Source organism: Lepidochelys kempii, chromosome 10 (assembly GCF_965140285.1).
Source record: "Lepidochelys kempii isolate rLepKem1 chromosome 10, rLepKem1.hap1, whole genome shotgun sequence".
Lineage (NCBI taxonomy): Eukaryota > Metazoa > Chordata > Testudines > Cheloniidae > Lepidochelys > Lepidochelys kempii.
Genome location: NC_136389.1, coordinates 29512095 through 29531717, shown reverse-complemented (window position 1 = coordinate 29531717; position 19623 = coordinate 29512095). Strand labels below are relative to the sequence as shown.

The 19623-nt window shown below is 41.7% G+C and overlaps 1 protein-coding gene across 11 annotated transcripts in view; it reads left to right on the top strand.

Annotated features, from left to right (window-relative positions):
• RBFOX1 (RNA binding fox-1 homolog 1) overlaps positions 1–19623 on the top strand; it is a 2430619-nt gene that overhangs the window by 285481 nt on the left and 2125515 nt on the right. The gene's annotated exons all lie outside the window — the stretch shown is intronic.

The following is a 19623-nucleotide window of genomic DNA, read 5'->3' as shown; positions in this document are numbered from 1 at the left end:
AAACAATCATATCTTGTACTAGATTGGGGTGTATCTGTACTAGCCTTCTGAAATGTATTTATGTAGATATCTAATGTTTTATTATTTTGCCATGGTCAGGCTACGGTTGCCAGGTGTCTGGTTTTTGACTGGAACGCCCACTCGAAAAGGGACCCGGGCGGCTCTGGTCAGCACTGCTGGGCTGTTAAAAGTCCGGTCAGCAGTGCTGTGGGTCTAATGCAGGCTAGTCCCTACCTGTCCTGGCACCACAGTGCACCCCGGAAGCGGCCAAAAGTAGGTCCAGCTCCTAGGCAGGGGGACGTGGGGCTCTGCACGCTGCCCCCACCCCAAGCACCAGCTCTGCACTCCCATTGACCAGGAACTGTGGCCAATTGGATCTGGGAGGGTGGCGCCTGTGGGCGAGAGCAGCACATGGAGCCTCCTTCCCCCGCCTAGGAGCCGGATGTGCTGGCTGCTTCCGGGGCACAGCACGGTGCCAGGACAGGTAGGCGACCTGCCTTAGCCCCACTAACCAGGAGCCACTGGAGGTAAGCCTGTGCCCCAACCCTGAGCACCAACCCAGCGCCCACTCCTGCACCCCAAACCCCTCATCCCCCAGCCCCGCCCCAGGCCCCGCACCCCAAACCCAGAGCCCTCACCCCTCTTGCACCAACCCCCAGCCCAGAGCTCCCCTTGCACCCCAAGGCCCTCACCCCCTTGCACTCCCCAACCCTTGCCCTGATCACCCTCCCACCCTCCAAACCGCTCAATCCCAGCCCAGATCACCCTTCTGCACCTCAAACCCCTTATCCCTAGCCCCTTTCCAGAGCCTGCACCCTCAGCCAGAGAGAGCCCAAATCCCAACCCTTTGCCCAAACCCAGAACCCCCTCTCTCACCCTGAAACTCTCATCCCCAGTCCCACCGCAGAGCCTGCACCCCAGCCCCTTGCCTCATCCCCAGCCTGGAGCCCCCTCCTGCACCCCAACCCCGTGCCTCAACCCACAGCCCCCTCCTGCACACTGAATCCCTCATCCCTGGCCCCACCCCAGAGCCCACACCCCCAGTCCCTTGCCTCAACCCACAGCCCCTTTCCACATTCCGAATCCCTCATCCCCACCCCAGCCTGGAGCCCCCTTCTGTACCCCAAATGCCTCATCTCCAGCCCCACCCTCCCAGCCAGAGCCCTCACCCCCTAACACCCCAATTCCCAGCCTCAGCTCACCCCCCTCCTGCACCCCGAACCCCTAATTTCTGTCCCTGCCCTGTAGCCTGCACCCCCAGCCAGAGCCCTCACTCCCTCCTGCACCCCAACTGCCTGAAAGTGAGTGAGGGGTGGGGGCAAATGAGCCAGCAAGCGAAGGGGAATGCAGTGAGTGGAGGGGAGAGGGGGGCGCTCAGGGAAGGGGCAGGGCTAGGGTGTTCAGTTTTGTGTGATTAGAAAGTTGGCAACCGTAGGCCAGGCCCACCACAGCTTTTGGTTCCGGCCTCCGGTCTTGTACTAAGCCCAGTCCTCCAGGCTCGCACTCTCTCTCTGTTACAACTGCAGTTATCAAAAAGTATAACTAGATAATGTCACTGTATTATAAAGTGTAACCAAAGCATGAAAGTTAGTAAAATAAAAGTGTGTGGACTCCATGGTTGATATTTCTGAAGTCAACCACAGGATTTAATAGGGCTGTGTGGAGAAAGGTAATTCCATTTTGTGGGGGACTTTGAAATTTGGTTTCACTTTGACAACAAAACCTCCAAATTTAAAAAATCGTCATGAAAGGGAATGGAGCTGCAGATCCTGGAATTCCTGGTGCCACCAGGATTGTCCTGGAGTCTCCAGGAATTTAAGATTAATCTTTAATTAAACATTGTTATGTGAGTAAACCTCCAGGAATATGTACAACTAAAATTGGCAACCCTACCTGGTGGGCTGCCCCAGAGTCACAGTTCCTGGAAGCACTGGGGTCTCCAACTCTGAAGCAGTCCAGTAAGTTGACTGAGGAGCTGACCAGGCGAGCTGGCAGCAATCCAGAAAGGTTTTGAAACCTGACTGTCAAGCAGAGTTCTGTCAGACTCCACTGCATTGCATCTGGCATTTTTCAATATTGAACCATCTCCATGAAACAGTTCAATTCTAAAGAAAAATTCCAACAAAACATTTTTTCAAACAGCTCTAAAATTAAACCATATAACTTGCATTGAAACAAATAGTATTTGTGTGGCTAAATCCACTTGCCTTTCAAAATCAGGACCTGTACATGTAGCTGCTACTATTAGTATTAATAAGAGATATGCCTGCACAAATGGCAAGCATCAGCTCGATGCAACTTAGGTACAGGAAGCTTCTGTAAGTGTTTCTCTGAAGGTTATTATATTTTAAGTGCAGAACCCAAGTTATTTAAAATGCATCATTTTAGTGTATTAAGTCCAGATTGTCTCCTTGATCTTTTGACATCTCTTAATTAATGCTTTTTGTGTTCTCATTCTTGTAAACCCATTTTATGATTTCTCTAGGGAGGTGGATCACTGCAGAAATAATTCTACTAAAATGAGCATTATCGTACTGAAATACGCAGCTTGGGGAGGTAGAAGGATATAAGTAACCCAGGGGAGAGAGAGAGAAAAGCTAATTGGGTAATGGCTACATAGCTAGCATACTATGCACTACTCCAAGTTTTGAGTAAATTAATGGGAAAATGTTTTAAGTTATTGTGCTTGTTATAGCTTTTTGTTTTACATCCATTCTAAATTCATCACTGAGTCTGAGAGCAGCCATCATGGTGCGTTCTGAACCTCCTCAGCCAACAGAGAAACTGCTTCAAATCTCCTTGGAGTGGAGACTTCTGAAATTACAGCATTTGGACTGCAGGTGTATGTTGTCCATAGCTCATGCAATCTATATGAGGAGGGAAATAGAGCCTGCAAAAGTCTTTAAAATCTATGAAGTGATTTTGAAAGTAACCTTTATCTCTGTTTTTAATAAGTTGCTGAAACTCTAATACAGCCTAAGTAGAATCTATTTTTGTGTATTTCAGTAGTTACAGGAACCCATTAACCTTTAAACAACAAGCAAATGCTAAAACTAAAATCAGCAGAATGAGGGAGGGGGAGCAGGAGCAGGAGGCAGCATTTGAAAATGGCCTTGAAACCACTGAATCACAAGTAAGAGTGGGCAAATCAACTCTGATTTCAAATCAATTTTTATTTCAGATCAAAACCAACCAGAACCTATGCCCAGAATCAAAATAGAGCCTGAACCCAACCTGTTCCAAACCTTTAAAAAATACTTTCCTCACTATTCTTTGTGGTTTCTACGTCACTCTTCGATTCTTGATTCCAGATGAGACCTAGAGAGGGAAGTGTCAAATGCCCCGAGAAAGAGGCTGTTGTAATCTGCAAGAGGATTTGTTGAGCAATTCAAGTCTTTGGGGTCTTATTTGGTGGTAATTGATGTTGAGTCTTGTAGGGTCAGCATTGGTGACTACATGCAGTACCCTGTTTCTGATGCTAAATACAGGGTTCTGAGTCTGTCTCTCTATATTGAGAATTCTGGGCTTTTACCCACACATTAATGGTGTTTTCCTCAAGACTGTCAGAAAAGTTGGCATAAACTCATTGTAACATGAAGGAATTTATTTACAATATTTAGTTATTTTTCTGCAGTGCATTTTTTAAAATGATGGGTAAGATTTCAAAGAAGGGAATATGTGGAATGAAAATAAAAGAACACTGCAGGTTATCTTTTAGGGCTTATGAGGTAATTCAGGAATTTAGAATCTGTGGCATCTATGGTCATTACCTCCCAACTTTTGCTATCTCAGTAAAACCAGTGAGATATTTGTGTTAGTAAGAATTACTTGTGGTGTTAAAAGCTTACAAGATTGGGCCCTGTATTTTGAAGGCATCCTTGCCATGGCTTTGTAACCCTGCATTAGGAGAGCAGAGGCCTGTGTCCCCATCTTGCAGCTGGTCTAGTCCATCTAGAGAGAGCCTGAGTGATCTGCACATCAGTCTGAAAACCAGGGTGTGAGCAGCCACACTGCAGAGCTATCTCTGAGTTACAGATCCTGCACTCCCTACGTGTGTGTTGCTAGGATTTTGGTGGGTATATCCCTGGGTTCTTTGTGCTGCAGTAAGCTGTGATGCTTTGTCACAGGATTGTGATAGGATTGTGAGAGAACTTTTCTGTCAGAAGCACAAGCAGGAATTGTGGGAATACATTGGAGGACTTACTGCCACTCAAGTGGCCTAGTTTGTGTTTTCACTGAAAAGTGGACAAGTTACTAGCTGAAGTGAAAGTAGAACCCATGCTCTAACTCACATCCCCAGCCATGCCAGCTAGCCCAAGGTGCAAGCACCACGTCACCCAGGTTAGAGGGTTTTGTGTGTGGATGGAATGGGGGTTAGGGCAACACCTGGGGCTGGGCTAACTGCAGTGACCTTAAAACAGGGATGGGGCAATCTTTTTGGCCCGAGGGCCACATCAGGGTGCAAAACTGCATGGAGGGCCAGGTGGGGAGGCACAGCCTTCCCTAAACAGCCTGGCCCCTACCCCTATCCGTCCCCTCCCACTTCCAGCCCCCCTCAGAACCCCCCACCAATCCAACCTCAGCCACCCCCCTGGGACTCCACTCCCTATCTAACTCCCCCGTCCCCTGACTACCCCAAACCTCTGCCCTATCCAACTGCCCCCTGTTCCCAGTCCCCCGACTGCCCCTTCCCAGGACCCCCTGCACCCAACCGCCCCTTGCTTCCTGACTGCCCCCTAGGACCCCCTGGCCCCGGCCCCCTTACCATGCGGCTCAGAGCAACATGTCTGGGAGCCACGCCAGAGCCAGACGTGCTGCCGCGCTGCCCTGCATGAACATGGAGCTCCGCCGCCCAGAGCACTGCCTGCATGGTGGCGTGGCTGCGGGGAGGGGGGACAGCAGCGGAGGGGCTGGGGGTTAGCCTCTCAGGCCAGGAGCTCAGGGGCTGGCCAGGACAGTCTCACGGGCCAGACGTGGCCCATGGGCCGTAGTTTGCCCACCTCTGCCTTAAGAGATTAGCGAATCACGCTGCCAGCTCTAAAGAAATTAGTCCTTCAACTGAAGCAGTAGAGGTTCATGCTTTTAGTACAAGAGATTCTAAGTTATTACTTCACTGATAACCAAGTGGGGTCAGTTATGCCTTAATAACTGGCATGGTTCCCCCCTCTGGGAATAGTCACTGTACCTCTGCTTCTGTTGTGAGGTATAGCCTTTCCAATGGCTCTGAAAGACAATAAGAATGTTCAATTTAATTTCAGGTTTTAAAAGGAGGTGTAATTTTCATATCAAATGCACTATAATTAGCATTTATACAGTATTTTACATCTTCAAAGTGCTGTGTAAACTTTTGATTAATCTTCACCACACACCTGTCATGTAGGAAAGAAATAGTTGTAATATACATTTTACCCTCTTGGGGAAACTGGTACAAAGAACTGAAATAAGTGCTCAGGATTAGAGCTGGTTGGGAATTTTTTGGCAAATGCTCTTCTTCCCCCCCCACCTCCCTGGCTGAAAAATGCCAATTTATCAAAACCAGAATTGTTCATGAAACACTTTGACACTTAAAAAACCCCCCTGAAACTGAAACAAAACATATTGATTGACCTTAATCATTTTTTTTCAAATGATCAGTTCATGATAATTTACAAGACATTATTTTTGTCCCAATTTGGGATGGGAACATTTTTTGATGTATTGAAAATTTTAATGGGATGGGGAAATTTTCTTGACGAGCTCTACTCAGCACTACCCAGGGAGTCAAAGATAGAGCAAAAAATAGCAATTAGGGAGGTGGACTATTCTTGTAGCAGGGTACTGGACTGAATCTCAAGGGATTTGTTGAATTCCTGGCTATGCCATGTACTCTGTGTGACGTGGGGCAGGTTATTTAATATCTCTCAGTCTTAGTTCTCTGCCTGTAAAATGGGAACAATACTTCCTGTGGATCTTGTGAAAATAAAATCAGTCCTATGTATGTGATGCTTTCATACAAACGTGAATGAGCACCTGCCTACATAGAGTTCCCAGCATGCAGTTCTGTGATGTAACCACTACAGTATTCTGCATCTACAGGTCAAGAGTTATCTAACTGCACACACAGGAGAAAAAGATGTCCAAATAGTGATTGTGGGTTTTTTATCTTGAAAGAACAGAATGAGACTTTTAATTTGAGATATGCGCAAGAACAGCTTAAATGTAATGCAGGTGTCTCCACAACTGGGTTATGGTCCTTCTCTGCCCAAGAGTATACATGTAGTGTGCAGATAGTGCTGCCCATTTCAGATCAAAGGAAAGGAAAAGAGGATATTCACTCGGGGTGCAATTCTGTAGTTATTCTATGCTAAGAATTTCTTTTGATTTAAATGTGAATTTTACATGTGGAGCAGCAAACTCTGAGATCAAGATTTTCCAGAGTGACTAATGTTTTTGGGTGCCCAACTTGAGTCACCTTAGAGGCCTGATTTTTTTTTCAGAAGGTGTCCTCAGTACTTTCTGAAATTCAGGCCTTTTTAACGTGTCACATGTAGTATCCCCTTCCCTTCACTCCCATGAAAACGGAGGCACTGAAAATCACTAGTTATTTTGAATGTGCTTGCCTTTTTTGAGAGCTGTATGGAAAGAGCTACACACAAGCCAGGTGAAGTGCAGAATGACAAAATGTTTCATTCCTCGTACAAAACCCATGAACAATGCTTTCTATTCTTAAATGCCAGTACACAGCATTCAACTATTAACATATATGCATATTTCTATAATAAAGCACTCCTGCAAAAACTAAGATGTTTGGCTAATCCTTCAGGCGTTTGGCTGCTTTTTCAAATGGCATGTGAACTCTTACCCTTTGCTACAAAACAGGAACCCTAAATCTGTCTACATCTGAGTAGACAACAAGAAATTGATTTTATACTTGCAGTTCAGAAAGCTATTGGACTTATAGGTTCCAAACTCTGAGGAGTTGAATGAATCTTGAATCTACAGTTCTGGGTTGCATGCTTTTATTTCTAAACTAATTTGTTCAAGATGGCTGGAGTTTGGATAGGGAATTCCTTCAGTTAACATTTTAGTAATGAATATTGTTCCAGTGGCTAGAGAGAAGTTTTACTTAAGAAAAAACCTTTTCATCTTAATAGCAGTCATAAATTGTGGGGTTTTTTTGCCCCGAATCAAGACCAATATTATAAGCTTCGGAGCAGTAATTTATTTCATAAGAACCAGTCATCAAACAGTACAAATGGCCACATGCTGAATTCATGGCCACTTTTTTTATTAACATGTCAATATCTTCATAAATGATCTGGAGGATGGTGTGGATTGCACTCTCAGCAAATTTGCGGATGATACTAAACTGGGAGGAGTGGTAGATATGCTGGAGGGGAGGGATAGGATACAGAAGGACCTAGACCAATTGGAAGATTGGGCCAAAAGGAATCTGATGAGGTTCAATAAGGATAAGTGCAGGGTCCTGCACTTAGGACGGAAGAACCCAATGCACAGCTACAGACTAGGGACCGAATGGCTAGGCAGCAGTTCTGCGGAAAAGGACCTAGGGGTGACAGTGGACGAGAAGCTGGATATGAGTCAGCAGTGTGCCCTTGTTGCCAAGAAGGCCAATGGCATTTTGGGATGTATAAGTAGGGGCATAGCGAGCAGATCGAGGGACGTGATTGTTCCCCTCTATTCGACATTGGTGAGGCCTCATCTGGAGTACTGTGTCCAGTTTTGGGCCCCACACTTCAAGAAGGATGTGGATAAATTGGAGAGAGTCCAGCGAAGGGCAACAAAAATGATTAGGGGACTGGAACACATGAGTTATGAGGAGAGGCTGAGGGAGCTGGGATTGTTTAGCCTGCAGAAGAGAAGAATGAGGGGGGATTTGATAGCTGCTTTCAACTACCTGAAAGGGGGTTCCAAAGAGGATGGCTCTAGACTGTTCTCAATGGTAGCAGATGACAGAACGAGGAGTAATGGTCTCAAGTTGCAGTGGGGGAGGTTTAGATTGGATATTAGGAAAAACTTTTTCACTAAGAGGGTGGTGAAACACTGGAATGCGTTACCTAGGGAGGTGGTAGAATCTCCTTCCTTAGAGGTTTTTAAGGTCAGGCTTGACAAAACCCTGGCTGGGATTATTTAACTGGGAATTGGTCCGGCTTTGAGCAGGGGGTTGGACTAGATGACCTTCTGGGGTCCCTTCCAACCCTGATATTCTATGATTCTATGTCGTTAAAGCACTTGCAGGTTGTAGAGAAATTGGAAACATTGAGGTTTTCCTTGTTGATTCCTCAAGAAATGCTATTTCAAAATCAATACCTTTAGAAGATAGTCTTATCACATATAGTTGGAGGATTAGACAGAGAGCAGCATTGTACAAAAATAACTAACTCCATCCCCTCACTCTCCTGCCCTCCCTCAAACTCAAACACACACACACACACACACACACTTGTTTTGTCTGCCTTAGTTGTGCCTTAATATAATTGTGGGTACTCTTTCATTCCCCCATGAGTCTCAAACCATTGACTAGGAATCAATGTGCCACATTCAAGGAGGGCAAATCTCACTCCTGTACAGATTACTGGCCTGTGAACTAATTAAGTCCCACTTATGCCTTCAGACTAAGCCCTGTTTGAATAAGCAGTTGCTCCCGCTCCACTGGAAGATTGAATTGGAGTTCTTCTGGCTTGTGCCAGGAGTAAATTTGGTTTTCTCTCTGTTGGACATTGTTACCTTCTAGGCACTTAGAGTAACAATGAGGAAAATGAGTAACCAAAAACTTCCAGAAGGAAGGAACTTCAAGTTTGATCCAGTGTCCTAGGAACTCTTGAAGGGGTGTTTGGATATGTATTTTGGGACTGTATATGGACCACAAATAGTTATTTGTGAGTCTACATTTATGCATTGCTAATTAAAATAGGGCTTTGATCCTGTCACGTTCAGCATTTGTTTATAGGCTTTTCTCTGGCACTCATAACTACAACATCATAGCTCCTCATAACAAACATGAAAGAATGTAGTCCTCAAACCCCTGTGAAGAAGAGAAGTATAATCTTTTTACATGTGGGGAAACTGAGGCACAAAGAGGCGCAATGACCTGCAACAGACATCCTTTGTGACTCTGGGCAAAACTAGACTAGAACCCATATCTCCTGTGGGCTAGGCCATAACCGCAGGACCATCCATTTTCTACCTGTACACCTATAAAGTGTTTACAGAGAACTCCTCCTAATAGGAATATTCCATGTTGGAAAAAGACCATACTTTGTTTTAAATTAAGTTTGCATAAAGCAACTTGAGAAACCCTATTATCTTTGCTGTCCTCCTCTAAATGAACAATACCACTATAAGTAAATGTGCGCACACAGCATTCATACATGTGGTGGGATATTGAAATAACAGCAGCTATAACTGACTGGATGCTGCTGCTCTACTGTAGGAATATGTTCAATTCCTTAAAAAATGTTAGTCTAATCTGACTATATAAATCAGCAGATAATGCTGTAATCCATTATTTGTTCTAATGCTATATGTCTCATGAGAGCAATTGGCACATCAGTTCTTGCTCTTCAGATCCCGTGTATGTTGCTTTCATTTATGTGGTGTATATTGTAGAACATTTTAATTTATACAATGTGGATATTTTGAGCTAGTAAATGTTGGATGATCATGGAGATTTGCTTATGATAGTTCACACCCTTCCAAGGTTATTATGGTATGATGTCTCTCAGGACATGGCTGCATTTTTGGTGGGGCAACAAATTCCAGATACAAAAGGGAGGCCGGCCATCTCAAAAATGTAGAGCTAAAACTTCATTGTAAGTATGTTCAAATATTTTCAACTTTTTTTTTTTTTCTGTCAGAACTGCAATGTTTCTTGAAAATGTACTGGTTTCAATGAAAACTTCATCAAAAGAGTTACTATACCCCAGGATGTAATTTATGGTCAAAACCACAATGAGTGACACACAAATCGACAAATGCTTCCCAAGAATAGTGAAAAACCTAATGGTTATGAGGAAGACCCCATAAACAAGTCCTTGCTCTGAATCAGGGAGAAGAAGGACTCGAAACTGAGTCTCCCATGTGGCAAGTGAGTGCTCCAATCACCAAGTTATTGGCTATTTCGGGGTCTGTCTCAGAAAATGAAAAGAAAATTTGAAGCCTCAATATTTTCCTCAAAGGGTATTGCTGTTTTCTGGCTGCCCTACTTCATAGCCCTAAACCTCAATGACAGAGAAGGTTTTGTTGACTCTCCTTTGACTGAGAGACATGTCATACTTAAGTCATTGCTTGGATCATGGCTTCCAGTAATAGGCTATAAACATATTATTTAATTTTGAAATAGCTTAATGACTATTGATTATTTTTCAGGAATAAAATAGACTTACGTTTCCAACTATTAATATTTCCAGCCATAAAGAGCATACATAATACATGATTCAAAAATCTTCAGCTAAATATCTATATTTAAAGTGTACAAGATAATTCACAACACTCTGCTCTTCTGGAAGCTAAAGTCGTATGTCCTTTTCATATCCCATTGAGCACCACAAAAAGTTAACTTCTCAGTGTACTGTATAGCACAAAGCTGGTGGGAAACATGAGATACTGTGATTCTTCATTTATAATATTCCTCCCATGAGCTTTGAAGATCTCAGATTTAAAGACTTGTGTGCTTTTTTGTCTGTTTCTTTTCAGCATGCAAGGCTGAAAAAGAAATGCATTCTGTGCACTGAAGAATTGGTAATGACATGAGCTGAAGTGTTTGACTGCAGGTACGGGCATGTAGGGAGTGCTCCCTGATCTCTTTCAGGGATTCCACAAAGGAGGAGATCAATGTCCTTTCTCTACTTTGCTAGTTCAAAGGTTGGAATGATGTCTGCAGAGGTTGAGGAAAAGGCTGAAGTTGAAGCTCAAGAAACAAAACGCATTGTTAAGAAACTCAAATAGAAATTGAGAGACTCTTGTTGAGGAGAGAGCATGGCTGACATTCACCCCACAGAAAATATTTATTTAAAAACTAAATTTAAAATGTATATGCTTAAAAGTGGTAGATGTCCTAAAATTGGAAGAGGTTGGAAAAGGGAATTCTCATCTCATGGGAAATAATATTTGAAATTTCCTTTCATCCTGAATTGGGACAAGAATAAAAAATTTTGAATGTCTGTGGAACAGACATCCTGAAATATTTGTTTCAGAAACATCAAAACAACCTTATTGAAACACTTAATTTCAATGTTTTAAATTTAATTTCAATGTTGAAATATTTATAAAATGTAAATACATAATTCTAAAATATTATATTTATAATTAAAAGTTGGAAATGGTTTTTAAAAACCAAAACAAATTGTCACTTCAGTTAGAATTGTTTCAAGTTTTTTCTGCTGAAAATTTCATTAAAATGACATGTTCTTGCAAAATGTTTGAATTTCAGTGAAACAAGATTTTTCCTACAGAAAACTGTTCTTTAAAACTTTTTGAGTTGTACTAAAAATGTAACTTACTGACCGCCCAGCATTAATTGTATCCAAATAATGAATTAACCTAGCTAGCCAACATATTGTAGCAGCTAAGGAGCCCCTTTTAATCCCATCTCCTCCTCCCCAGGGATATAGCTTCCCACTTCACCAATATATCGGACTTACCTGTGCCTAGAGGATGGTGATAATGGAGGTTACAAGGAGCCTTATTTCTCTTTCATACCCCCACACAATAATTTAGATGCAAAGCCGGTGTCTGCATCGCCTGCCCTTGCTGCAGTGATGGCTTCCTCCTGTACCTGGACAATAGCTACCTCAAAGCAGGAGGAGGGAGCATTGCACGACCCCTTCACAGTGACTAGAAGTGTGTGTTTGTCCTTTGCTTGTGAAGTATCTGTTGGAACTGATGGTTTTTTCTAGTTGTCTGGATAGGTGTTTGCAACTCTGACTCATCTGCACCTTACCGACATTACTCATGTCTTTTTAATCTCCATATTTGGTTATTATACATGGGCCTACCTTTTGAATGCAGTGTGTGAGCCTTAGGTACTGCAGTCTATGCTGGCTTGCCTGCTTGGTTGAGATAGATGTCAAACACATTATACCAACTCTTGGACATCTGCTCTGGCTCCTTCTTGCTTCCAGGTGCCATTCAAGGTGCTGACTCTGTTTGTGTCCCAGCTATTCAAGAAACCTGCCTCTCTGCACATAAAGGGCCCAATCCAGCAGTCTGTTGCTGTTTTGCAACACATTTCTGGCTTGTGCTGAAGTCCCATTCACTTAAATTATCATTAAAGCCTGTGCTAAGCATGTGCTTAACTGAATAGGAATTGGTTTAAGCACATGCATAGATCCTTTACCAGTTATGAAAGTGGCAATCAGCCAGGACATTCAAGCTAAAAAACACCAAACTGAAACTTTAAGATCCTACTAGCAAAGTATGTTCAGTGGAAGGCCCTTGACTCTTCAATTTATTTCCCCTACTAGTCCAACTGTGTGCAGATTTTCCTGGGGTTTGCTGAGCTATAGGAAAATGTACAAGCCCCATTTTTTTTTTGACTGAGTGCTGAAGGCAATGAGTGGGGCATGTAATTGAACTGGGTGGTGGGGGAAGGGGAGGAGTAGTGAGGTTTTTTGTTTTGTTTTGTTATGCTTTGATTCCTATAGTTAAATTAAATTTTGTACATGTGCCCATAGACTGGTAATAAGATGCATGTTATAGCAAAACAAAAACTCAGTCTGTCCAGCTAAATGAACATATGAAACCCAACATTACTTTTCATGAGTTGTCATAGACTGTAGAAAAGCCATTTAACCACCATGCCAATACAATCATTCAGGTGCTCTGGTTAGGCAAAGAAATTCTTTGAACTGTAAATCCTGTTTAATTGAGCAGAAGAGCTGTGCAAGTGCCTTTAAGAACCTTTAAATAAACAATTTGCTCCAATTTAAAAATGAATTTACTTTGTCCATGCTTGTATACTTTGGCACATTGTTTATTATTAATAAACATTGCAGTACAGCCTGGAAGCCAACAAAAGTTTGGGCCTCATTGTGCTATGCTCCTATACAAACACAGAGTAAATGACAGACCTTTGAAGTCTAAGACGATCAGGCTAAGCTGTGTTTGTGGTGAGGAGAAGGGGGTGTCATGGAATCTAGATAACATGAAGTTGTGCATACAGATGGTTTTGACAAATAAACATGTGACCTTGAGAGCTCCCTTTAAGGTAGAATTAATTCTTCTATGCAAGCAGGTCTGAGGATAAAATATTACTTTTTCCTCAGAGAATCGGCACTTTATTAGGACAAGTACAGTTGTATCTATGTGTTGTGTTCACTTTCCATGAACACATAAGGGATCAAATTGTACTCATACAAATATACATGGAAAGGGAATGCTTTTTCTTATACAACTGAGTATTCCCGTGGGGTGGGGATATATTATATGAGAGAGCCCATCTCATGACATAAAAAGCAGAGGGGGAAAGGAAGAGGTCAAGGGCTATCACACAAGGTCTTCAGAATTCAAACCATGCACCTGCTTTATAGGGTCTATAAACTCTTCTGCTTCCCAGCTCAAGAGGTTTGATTGCCTTTTTTCATTCCTTCCTAGCAGTTGATAGTCACACTCAGTTCGGAATAAGCTTCCATGCATATTAATCAGTGAAATGTTTAATCTTGTAATTTGCCATACTGCTGAATACAGTGTGTGATGCTGTTAAAGCCTCTTTATTTTTGTTGGCGAGCTCATCAGTTTCCCTACAACATTGTAAGTTGCAAAATAACTTGTATAACAATCCAAAGGTGACAGTTATTATCCACTACAGTGCAACTATCTTCCATGTCAGCCAGTTGAGCTGAGCTAATGTCACACATACTAATAGAAATATAGTGCTTTTCATCAGTAGATTGTCAAGCGCTTTACAAGTATCATCATCCCCATTTTACGGGTGGGGAAACTGAAGCTCTGAGAGGTCATTCACTTTGGCTCCGTTCGCTCACCTAGTGAATGAGATCATTAGCATTAATTTGTGTGAGCGGTGAATTTAAGGGAATAATCAAGGGTATTGGTGGAAAGTGAGTTTAAAACTCAGAAATATGACACTGCGCCACAAAAAAAAGCCGAATTCTAAATATTATGCTCATCCAATCAAGGAACAGAAAAAATACCCTGTGTGCAAGTAAAGCTGTTAAATTTTGGTTAGGAAATAACTTCAGTGAATTGTTTTCAAACTATCTATTGACCAAGGACTCTCTTCAAAATAATTTTTTGGATAATTTTGGCAAAATGAATAAATTTGTGAAAACTATCAAGCTGCTCACAGGCAACTTATGAGTATGTAAAAGAAAGGAAGGCTGACTTTACTTAATATATTATTCCCTATGAATTAGTCACTCCTCTTTATTAGCCGTTGTATTTCAGAAACAAGTTGAAAATCATTTTAACACTAATATCTCTCTTTAACCTCCTTTAAACTGTCACAAGATTTAAAACTGGATTTTTCATGGTAAAGCACCAGAAGAGCAAACATCTGCTACAGGCAAACAAAGAATCTGGGTTTTTCTTAGTAATGAATTTAAATTAATGTAGTGTGGCATGGTGATGAATTAAGTCCTCTTTTTACATTGCTTTCTTTGAAGACAAGAGTGGAACCTCATGTAGTAGAATGATTTTGTAAATAACAATATATAACTTAATTTCTTATATTAGAACACTACTTGTCCTTATAATAGTTACATAGACATAAATGCAGTTAAATACACTTAAGTCACTTAAAAAACCTGAATAAAGTCTGGGGGACAATAGTCCTACAAATGATGGACATCTTCAAAATCTGAACAGCAGCCAAGTTAATAGCTGGTAGCGTGGCTGAAAATAAACGGCTGCAATTTTTTAGGGAAAGATTTTGACTTTCGTAAAGAGAAGTAGCTGTCTACTGTAGAGAACTGAATCCTTTGCAAGTGAGCTGTTTTAAGCCCAAATGGTTCAGTGTGTCGATTTTCTTCCATAACCAGAGCAAGTTTGCCTTGTGTCCACAGCAGCACTGATCTAAACCGTTTTAGTTGCACTGGCCTCTGAGTAACTCTCTCATTGTTACTAGCAGTGGAATCTGAGCAATTTCGAAAGGTCACACCAGTATTGAATTGATTCAGACTGAAGTAATTTAGACTGTACTGGTACTTAAACCTGGTGAAATCTTAATATACTTGGTTCTTGGTACACACGTAAACTTGTTGAAATTCTTTTGTGTGTGGATGCCAAGTATTTTACAAATATAGCAGTTTAGCATCTAGTGTAGGCCAGGTTTGAGAGGACTTGTTCCAGCGAAAGTTTGGTTGGCTGAGTTGCATCTGACAGTGTGGCCAGATTGTGCTATTGTCTGAATATGGATAAGTGTAGAAGAACAGACAGGCAAATTCACTGTGTAGGTCTCCCCCATCCCACTTCTGATGGTGGTGTTACCTAAGCAAGAAGAGATGTGTATGCTTGATCGTGCACCATGAAATACATGTAGTGAGCTGGAACTCTAATTAGCAAGATGCTTTCTTGGAAGAAAGTTCACATTGGGGCAAACTTACTCTTTGGTAATAATTCTAAAAGGTCTTTCCTATTTCTGTGGACACCGTCTCACTTCATATTATCCCAGTGCTTCTGAATTTTCCATTTCCTTACTTCCCCAGAATTCATAAGAACGGTGTATCTCACTTCTCGCTGAAGAATGCTACTTCCCTGGTAACACTTAACATCTAACTTTCCATATGCACGTCTCAAAGTCTTACAAAGGTGGACAGGTATTATGCCCATTGCACAGATAAGGAAACTTAAGGCACTGAGAAATGCAGTGACTCTCCCAAATACACATACAATGTGAGAGAACAGGGAGTAGAACCTAGGGTGGTCTGTGCCTTAGACATATCAAATTTTCTCAGTCTTGCATGACTGCAAACATTTGAAAGACTAATTCATCCTAGTGAGTCTCCTGGTCAGCACCCTATCCTCTGACCAAGATGGAGCCATCTATTACTTAATGTTTATCTTCATGCCTGGCAAAGGGTACAGGACCTATATTAAATGAATGATGACCTTGGATGAAAAGGTGCATCCTTTTTGAGTCCCTGGAATCAGTAATGCAGACTTTACTTAAGAAGCAGGAACACTTTTTTTTTTTAATTGCATCCTGCATTTTCCATGCAACAGATAACATGTATAAATGGTACTTGGTTTTGGTGAAAAGAGTTTCTTGTATCCCTATCACATTGTTCCTGGGCTCTTTCTTTTCTCTGTTTTAGAGGTCAAAGCACTTTGTGATGTCTTGGCAGGATAAATGCTATAAAAGATTACATTGTTGCCATTATAAAGGAAATATTTCCTGTTACAGAGTTTATTGCTAAAAAGCAACTATAGGACTGTATAATAATTCACTATGAACATTCCTTTTATGAGTTGCTGGAATTAGTAAGGCAGGTGATAGGTCCCAAATGAAAATATTTTAACCCTGTTAAATTAATGTCTGAATCCAAAAAAGGGGATCTGATTTCAACATCTCTCTGTGCTGTCACTCAATGCTGGTATAATAAGGCAAGTACAGTATGCTCCTACTTATTTCTCAGCCACAGCATAACAACTTGGCTTTGCAAACATGTATCCTGATCCCAGAGAAGGCATGATAAAACCCAAGGAGAAGCAGTAAAAATATGATTCTCTTCCTCGCCACCCCTAGTTTCCACAGAATTATCCCATTGGTGATCGCATCATTCCTCCTTTTCCCCCCTCCTCCTCCCTAGCCACCTTGGATCAGGAAGAGAAGTAGGATTTTCCATACCTACTGGTGACCATGGATCTGCTCAGGAATCTTCTTGTTTGTAGCATTTAAGTAGTTCTCTTAAATTATATTGGCTTAGTATGTATGACCTTGGCTCGCTGTTGTGGCCGGTCCCAGTGAAGATAAGTGCTTGCTATTGAGCCCCAGATAATGGGAGCTTCTCCTTTAGGTCTAGCCATGGAGCATTGTCTTTCAATGCTGGAAGTCCCCAACTTGATCCCTTATAATGACTGTAGTCTCTATACGTATATGGGCAACAAATGCTTGGAAGCTGTGTAGGCTCACAATCAACAAGCCTTCATAACTGTGCGAGTTGCAATGCTTGGGTGGCAGTGTAGATGCATCCAGTTTACGCTTTAACAAAACTAGCTAAGCAGTCCTGTCCCACACTATTCCAGTGCACTTAGAAGTGACATGTCGCGTTTTTTTTTTCTTTTTCTGCTCTCCTCGGTGCCAGGATCCTCTGGGCCAAAAGTTATCCCTCTGTTTAAATAGTTCTGACAAATGTATACAACTCACATTGCATGCAGACCCTATTAGAGATGAGAAAACTTTGGATTTGGTACTATACAATGTGCATTGCCCTGGTCCTGCATCATAGTCCTGGACATCCTTGGTCGCTGGAGCATATAGTCCCAACTGCTTAATAGTTACAGGAAGGTTATCATTGACCAGTGGCGGGTGGAGCAGATGAGAACTTGTCTACTCCTGAGCCAGGCTAGAACAAGGGCACGTTGCTCTGACAGAGCTACACAAATGTAACTGAGGTGATGGGTGCAGCATGAGTGTGGAACTGAACTAGCGCTCAAGCTAGTTTAGTTAAATCAGAAATGGGATGTATCCACCCAGCCACTAACCTGATTAACTCCCACAGATTTGGAGTTGTGGGTTGCAAATGAGACACATCTTTTGGCTTGATCCGATATAATTTATAGATGGCAGCTTCCACTGATGGAAGATAAGGTGCAACTTTCAAATACCAGCAAGGCCTTGCTCCTTCAGCTTAACTGGTAAGACCTGAAGGTCTGGAGTTAACTGCCTGTTGATTATGGTGGTGGCTGTGCTCATGCAGCCATGACTGGTTGAACTAACTCACCAAGAGCAATGGGCGTGCTGGGGCTGTAGACCTGGCTAATGTAGGGAACAAAGAGGTATGCGAAGGGGGAGACTTTGATCTGCGTTCAGTCAAACTGTTTGGAGAAGTCTTTAATTTTCTTAAAGAAAGAGAAACAAAAAATAAAAGCTGAGGGGGAAATGGAAAAACATGACAGCTCGTTAAAAGGAAAGTTGCTGGAGGTGTGTTTTTTTTTTTTCTTTGTTTGCTTTTCAGGCAACTAGGTCAATGTGGGGGTTGGGGAAAGAGTGTCCAAGTCTTGAAATAACATTTTCCTCATCCAGTCCGAACTACTTTATATCCTTCCAGAAAACTCACTTGTAACACTTAAAGCAATGACAGGTTTCAGAGTAACAGCCGTGTTAGTCTGTATTCGCAAAAAGAGTACTTTTCATCGGCATCGGATGAAGTGAGCTGTAGCTCACGAAAGCTCATGCTCAAATAAATTGGTTAGTCTCTAAGGTGCCACAAGTACTCCTTTTCTTTTTACTTAAAGTAATGAATTTTAGATCCTCCTTCTCCACCTCCTCCTCAAAGCTGGTTAAATCTTTCTTAGCTATCTCTAAATAAGGCAGTGCATTTCAGTGTTAGCCTGATTAAAGTGTATCACTAAAACTTAGCTCAGTAACTTAATAATTCAATGGTAGGTTTCAGAGTAACAGCCGTGTTGTGAGATGACATCTCCTATCTGAATTTTGTTCACCAAGTCTTCGGTTCTTGAATGGAATGGAGTGTGTTCATATTAACCCTGTGGTGCTTTTTTCTCTTCCAGCTAGCTTCTGTTTTCTGACTTTGTGTGTGTTTGTACAAAAGTTAAATGGTTGAAACTAACAAGCTTATGGCACCTCAGAAGGGCTAATATTTACTAGTCAAACTTCACACTGAATAAAGAAAGCAGACCTCATGAAAGTGGATATTCTACCTGTAATAGTTTTAGTAACACGATGAGTACAAACTTCATCCTCTGCCTGTTGCAAATACATTCTGATGTTACTTTGACTTATGGATATTATTTTGAAGATGGGCAGGGCTTCAGGACATTTAACTGGTATCATTGATACCTAAGGTGGTTATTTAACTGATATATGTAAAGGTACAATTTGTCACTGCAAAGTGCTTTAGCTATAAATACATCTATGAGATATCTGCTTCTTGGCAGTGAATAGCTGCAAAATATGAATTAAGCGTAGTCCAGCTAAAATCTATCGGATACACGAAATGTCTTCTCAAAGTACAAGGCTTTAGGCTTTTTTAAAAAGTGTTACAAATCAAAACTATATAGATCAGTATGTAAAAATCAACTATTAATGCAATAGCCTGGCTTGTGTATGTGAAACACTGCCCTCTACTGGATGGACGATAAAGAGCTATCAGATCTTCATGGTGGGTTTTTGTTTTGTTTTTCAATTTCTTAACTCGGCTAGTGATTTTTTTTTTTTAATATTACCGGTTAGAGGCTTCTTCCACTTTGGAGCTAAAAGTTATGAGTTCTATATGGATGTATGCATGTGGCAAGGTGATGGCTGCAGTATCTGTCTGGAAGATGCTATGAATTGGTTAATGTACCAGCAAAATCTTCACTGTTTCACCTTGGAATGCAAATCCTAATTTCATGAGATTAAAATAAGAACAAAAAGTAAGAGACCAATGCTGAGCTACTGTAAGTAATATAGTAATTATCATTTAGAAGGCAAATTTTGGAGTA